The sequence below is a fragment of the Myotis davidii genome, unplaced genomic scaffold (genome assembly GCF_000327345.1).
Source record: "Myotis davidii unplaced genomic scaffold, ASM32734v1 scaffold147, whole genome shotgun sequence".
Classification (NCBI taxonomy): domain Eukaryota; kingdom Metazoa; phylum Chordata; class Mammalia; order Chiroptera; family Vespertilionidae; genus Myotis; species Myotis davidii.
This window is the reverse complement of record NW_006383010.1, coordinates 7787820-7794562: the sequence shown is the minus strand read 5'-3', so window position 1 is coordinate 7794562 and position 6743 is coordinate 7787820. Positions and strand designations below refer to the sequence as shown.

Below are 6743 nucleotides of genomic sequence, written 5' to 3'. Positions count from 1 at the left end.
CTGCACATCTCCTACTGGGGATGTGCCCGCAACCCAGGTACATGCCCTCGACCGGAATCGAACCTGGGACCTTTCAGTCCGCAGGCCGATGCTCTATCCACTGAGCCAAACCGGTTTCGGCGGCCACACAACTTTTAAACCGCAAATACTAAGGTCATTACAGAATTTTATAGAGAGGAGTGGCTCAATACTATTGCATTTGATAAGCTTGCCCTAGCTGAAGTATAATAAACAAATGGGAGAGGGGAGAGGGGAAAGCAGGAAGATCCATTAAGACCACTGTGATGACTTCTACATGTGCAACGATGGTGGCCTGAATCACTGATACAATTGTGAACCTGTAAGAAAATTGATGGCGTAATATTAGGTTGAACTATATGAAACTGCTGCTCACCATTTTTTAACCTGCAAACAGTTTTAAACGGTTCAACTAATAGGTTTGCAGGAAATCGAATTTATTAGACTTTAGTAAGTGTGTGCTAGACAAATTAACAACTTGAAATACTTATGTGTTATGTTTTTTCCCATGTGGCCAATACTGGCTGAATCTAAGACTATGAGGGCCTCCTTTTATTGTAGGGAATCAGAGATTGGAGGCAGGGGAGGAAGAGAACAACGAATAAAGATCTGTAATCTGTGGTTTCTGAATCCAAAAGGTTAGAATTCAGGTAAGAATCCATTAGGGTGTTTGAAGGTAAATGGAATTTGCTCGCCGCTGAATTAGTTCCTCCACAATCCACCATCACCAACTCCTAGACTAGACCAACCCCTGGACCAGTGATGACAAAAGAATTGGCAGAGGTGCGAAGGTGCCATGAAGAATTCATCACACTGGAATATCATCCCTCTTGCAAAGGGAATGTTGGGAGTAATAGAGAAACTAAATAAAATATAGACCAGGATGCCTGCTAGGTTTCTAGTTGGACAGTGGGCTGACAGTGCTTTTCTAAATATTTATTGGAGAAGAGCTTGAAGAAAAGTAGAAGACAATAAATGTGTAAATTCTAACTTCCAAAATTATTTTATTTCTTTTTATTAATTCTGACCTCTCTTTAGATAATTCAGTATTATGTAGGATTTTATGATTAGAGACTTTTTAAATTTATTAAATTTTCAGATAAATGAAACTATTACCGCAGGGCAAATGTGTGTACATTTACTCAAGCAAGTTTACTCAGATTTTGAGTGTATGTTTCCAATATTTCTAACATCAAGTCCAGGAGTTCTACTTTACTAAATTGGGTTGTAACTTTAGAAAATTTATAATAATAATAATACCAGTTTTTTAGTAAAACCATCAAGTTGGGGGAAATAATTACATTTACTTCTTGCAAACCTTTCACTCAGCAGAAAATGACAAATGTAACATTTCTCTCACACCACGTTGACCCACACCACTCTATAAAAATAAAGTTAAGAGAAAGGGAATAAAGAGGAAAAATGAAGAATAGTAAGATAAAAATAAAGGGAAACATATATAGGGAGATAAGATAAAAGAAAAAGAAAATATTTGTAAGAAAATAAAATAATACTCAATATTGTATACAATCAGTAAAGAAGTTATGGTGGATTTAAAATTCCCTTTAGAATAAGTAATACTGAGTTCTTACCTTTATAACTAAATATTTTAATACATAAATCCTAAAGCAGGTCAGGGAAACCTCTCTCTCCACTGAGGTTAATAGTCCACATATAAAGCAAATATAGTCCACATATCCTATGTGGCATGGAAAATGAATAAAGTAGAAAGTAAAATTTTTAGAAAATGGCTTTTTAAAATTGGGAACATAGACCAAACTCTTAAGTACCTAAGAAAAATAAGGTAATATAAATTGTTCTATACATACTTACAATTCTTCAAGATGCTCAATCAACATCTGGTGTTAAATAATACATTTTTTTCTCTTTGATTTTTCTTATATGTAGTTTTTAATTGCAATGAGAAAGTAATAAATATATACTGCTTTTATTACCAGGCTTTTTTAAAGGGGGAGGGCTTCAGTTTCAGATTCTATTTGTGGAGGGGGAGAAACAAGGAGAGGCACTAAGACATCATGAGATAGAGTAAATAAAATAAAATAAAAATCCAACCCAAAAAGAATGAGGAAAAGAAAGAACAAGAATAGGTGGCTTGAGATAAAGAAGGGGGAACAGTAAACACAAATGTAAAGATAATTGGGGGAAGGGAATAGTCAAAACTCCTCCTCTATCTTAAAACTAATGTTTTAGAGGTTCTACTTCCCCAAATTCCACCTTATCAGATCCTATCTTACCATTCGCATTATAACTTATCTACATCATTCCTATTAAAACAGAGAAAAAAAAATCCAGCTTTAAGACCCATGGGTGTCCAGCTTTACTTGACTGCTCAGATTTTTAAAAAATATGTTGGGTGGAAAGGCTATGAATCACCTCTAGCTCTAAGTCATGGGCTGACCTCAAAGCCACTCTTTACAGAACACAACAGCTTCTCCAAGTTGATGCCTCCGAGACTTCTCTATGTCCACACATTTGAGAAACCCCACCCTTCATGGGATCTTAAAGTTGTATGCAACCAGACTATAACTTTAAAAGCAATTGTTGGATACAAGAAAAAAAATTCACAAGGGAAAAAAGACTTGAAAGGCTAGTTATTTTATGGAAAGATTACCAGCATGTTGAGGTTTTTCAGGTTTCTGCATTCAATTGCCATGCACAATTATAAGAGCATTGCATACTCACCCCTTTCCCTAGATGCCCCTAAGGTGCTCTGTCCTTCCAAAGAAGCTAACGCTGCTCTGGGGTGAGGCCCTCACTTCACCTAGCAACTAGCAGCGCTCTAGCAGCAGCAGTGCTCGCCCAGCACTTGCCCACGCCATGGCCTTGGTCTCAGAAGTCACCTGCATCTACTGGGCCCTCATCCTGCAGGATGATGAAGTGACCGTGACAGATGATAAGATGTAAGCAGCTGGGGTAAGTATTGACCCTTTCTGGCCAGGCTTGTTTGCAAAGGCTCTGGCCAATGTCCATATTGGGAACCTCATCTACAACAAGGAGGCTGGTGGACCTGCCCCCGCAGCTGGTGCTGCACCTGCAGGAGGTCCTGCTCCCTCCACCGCTGCTGCTGCTGCTGCGCCAACTGAGAAGAAAGCGGAAGCAAAGAAAGAGGAATCTGATGATGACATGGGCTTTGTTCTTTTTTACTAAACCTCTTGTAACACAGTCAATAAAAAGTGTAACTCTAAAAAAAATAAAAATAAAAGAGCATTGCATACTCCAATTCAAATGTAGTCATATAACTAGTGAGGTATTCACATATCAGAAACTCAGTAATTCAAATACCAATTGTTCGATTGCTAAAATCGGTATCTATACCTAGTGTTCTCTCTGATTACAACATTTACTCTAGAGTGCCTATAGACTCAGTGAATGAGAACATGAATCAATAGAATTGGAGTCTTTCAAAAATTAGCCAAGGACTTTGAAATGTTTGGCCTCCGTTCTCATATCCCCATTTAGCCAAACAGGCTCTTTGGTTACCCGGCGATTTTGCTGCCCAGCTAGGACCATGAACCCGTTACTGACATTTTCCATGAGAAGAAAAACTATCATTACCAAGGGTGAGGGATGGGAACAAACTAGCAGCATATAACAACAGCACAATCATTAGATAATAAATAACAACAGCCAAAAAAGACATAATTAAGCATTAGATGCACATGCAATCAAGTATTTCAATTTCAATGAAAATTATATTCAATAATAGTGAGATATTATATTATACATCTTATTCTAGAAATAAAGAGTAAGCAAGTTGTCTCTCACCATACATATTTGATGGACTGTGGCCAAATGATTGAATTTACTTTACCTTCCCACAAGGAACAATTATAGTTTTCACTGCAAATATCCAAATAAAGACTAAGGTTTTCTATTGTGGCCTCAGAGGTCCATTTTTTAAACTACAAATAACTGGCAGGCTATCTGCTTGCATACACATCATTCCAAATTGCAATACAATTCTTGTCAGACAATGTATTTCACACTGTTTAAGTAGTGCTCTGAGTGGAGTTCTATAAGACACTGCCAAGCTTACCTGCAGAGAAACACACTTCAGTAGTTCTCACGGAGCGTGAAGGCATTTATGATTATTCAAATATAGAAGAAAAGGTTCCGATGCCTTGACACTCTAACTGGCTTGTGGTAAACTGCTGTTAAGCAGTTCAGTGGGCTGTATTTATCCTGCACAATTAGGAGAGATCTCTTATGCCATTCCACACAAGACTAAGGAGATCAGAAACGCTCTGGGTGGGATTCCTTCCTTAGCTCTTACCCTGCACTCCCACGACTCAACCACAGGCTAATCTAAAAAACAGATTAGCCATCACAAGGGGGGAAATATGTGAGTGTGTAGGTATGTATGCTTGTATAGGGATAAGTTGTGTGTGTGTGTGTATGTGTGTGTGTGTGTGTGTGTGTGTGTGTGTGTGGCTTTTTTTTTTAAAGGAAAGCAGAATGTTTTTTCCATCATCTTTTGTCTTATTCATGTAAGTATCTAAGCAGAATGTTTATAAAATCTTTTGACAAAGGTAAATATAGGTTTCCCTGGATGGGTGGCTCCCTTGGTTGGAGCATCATCCCATACACCAAAAGGCTGAGGGTTCAATTCCCAGTCACGGCACATTCCTAGGTTGCAGGATCAATCCCCGATTGCAGTGCATTGAGGAGGCTACCAATTAATGTTTCTCCTCTCCTCTCCTCTCCTCTCCACTTTCTTTCTCTCTCTCTCTCTCTCTCGTCAAAATCAATAAAAACAAACCTCCAGTGAGGATTAAGAAAAAACGATAAATATAAGTTGCTTTTCAGCTCTTGGTCAAATATTGAATACACAGCACTGGCACTCAGGCAATGTATTTCCAATTGCTTTCGGAATGTTTCATGTGAAGCAAAGTATTTCCAACTTTGTATTCTCCCATCTCAACCTTACCTCTGCTGCCTAATAGGTCTAGCAACAAACTGCTCCAAGTAGAGCTTTTCATCAGTGGGCATAGCTAATTGTTTTGTGTTCTGAATGTTGCTCAAACTCAGTAGTGTACACTAGGTATAGAAACATTTGGCAGGAAAGTGCTTTTAGTAAAATTTAAACATTGAATATTCCATATATTATGAATATTCTATTGCATTGACTAATTTGTAAAAGGCTATACAATATGAATATTCTACCAAATTTAAGAACACATTTTAGATATTATAAATTAAAACATACATATTTAGGTTCAATAACAATGAACTCAAGAATGACTAACCCATGTTCCGTTATCAGCCTGTTTTAGAGAATTTGCTATCTTACCTTACGGCTAAAGTAAAAGAATTACCTTAAAATTTTTCTATATGGAGATGCCCAGAAAAACACTTTGTTATTTATCTACTAAAGCAGTATATCTTTAAAATTAAAACAAATAAAATAAAAATAAAGTGAATTCTTCTTTAGAAATGAACACAACTATTTCAAAATTATGAGATTGGACAGGCATGTTTAGGGTCCAGGAGCTATGCTGAATTGAAACAAGTATTACCTACATATATAATGGAGGATTACATCATTAAATTATACTGCGTAATTCATCACAAGGAGTATTTCTTTGTTACTCATTTCACATTTTGTTTCCTATTTTCAACATTCACTTTTGTAATAAACATATATATATTCTCTAAAGTGCAATATCCAATGTACCTAAATGCTATTTAAGCGGCATTTGTCTCCCCAGGTACACCAGGAAGCCACAGAGCACAAGCATTGGTTTAAAATATCAAATTAACATAACATCCCCAAACATGTGGCTTTTGGGAGTTGTGACAGCTAAAAAACTAAAGGAAACCTTGAGCCATATCGAGCTATTTTTAAAATAGAAATAAAATCCCTCCCCATGTTTCCGTCACTATTAGGGCCAGAAATTATCTTGGTTAACAACCTTGAAAACAGAAAGGCTGAGGAAGTTAGCTTTCCTCTTGTAATGTTTTTCTCCTCCATTCCCCCACAATCCCTTTTTCATTTTTCTAATTTTCGTCTAATTTTGCCATATATTTGTACCCACAGCAGAAGAGAACAGCTGCATTTAATGGTACTCGCACTCACTATCAGAGTATCTCTAAGACAGCTATGATATTAAAAGCATATATAGTGTACATAACAGATAAATTTTCTCTTTTCTTGCACATAAACCTCAATTAAAAACTCATTTAATTTAGATTGACTATGTGCTGAAGTAATTCCAATTACCTAAAAATATGTGTATGCCTGGCATATTTTGACTATATTTTATTGCTAATAAGCACATCTAATCTGCTCTGAGAGCTTAACTTGGATGGCTTTATTACTGTCGTTATAAAATATCCTGTATACAATGCCCACAAATCAGATTCCAGATGTAGAAGCATAGTAGCTTTAGTCACTGTGTTGCAACAAGCCACAAGTACGCAATTTTAAAAGAAATTTTAAAATTTTGCATTAAATACCTCTAGTTAATTATAATAAGTAAAACCAAATTATTAGTGTTGCCAAACAACTAAAGTACAGATATGGCTTAAGTTCATGTAGATGTTTTTTCCAATATGAAAAGTTATAACAGAAGCCTGTGCAGAGTAAAACTCTCTTTCCACATACAGACTGCCTATATTGATCACATTGTATATATGTATTACTTCATTCTATATTTATTCAACTGTAGGCCTGGTGCACAAAAATTTGTCTACTTGTGCGGGGT

General features: G+C 36.6%; 1 protein-coding gene and 1 pseudogene across 2 annotated transcripts in view; one reads left to right on the top strand and one right to left on the bottom strand.

Annotated features, from left to right (window-relative positions):
• The window catches only part of LAMA2 (laminin subunit alpha 2), a 491338-nt gene that overhangs the window by 467860 nt on the left and 16735 nt on the right, over positions 1 to 6743 (bottom strand). The gene's annotated exons all lie outside the window — the stretch shown is intronic.
• Positions 2857 to 3186, top strand: LOC102769777 (annotated as a pseudogene).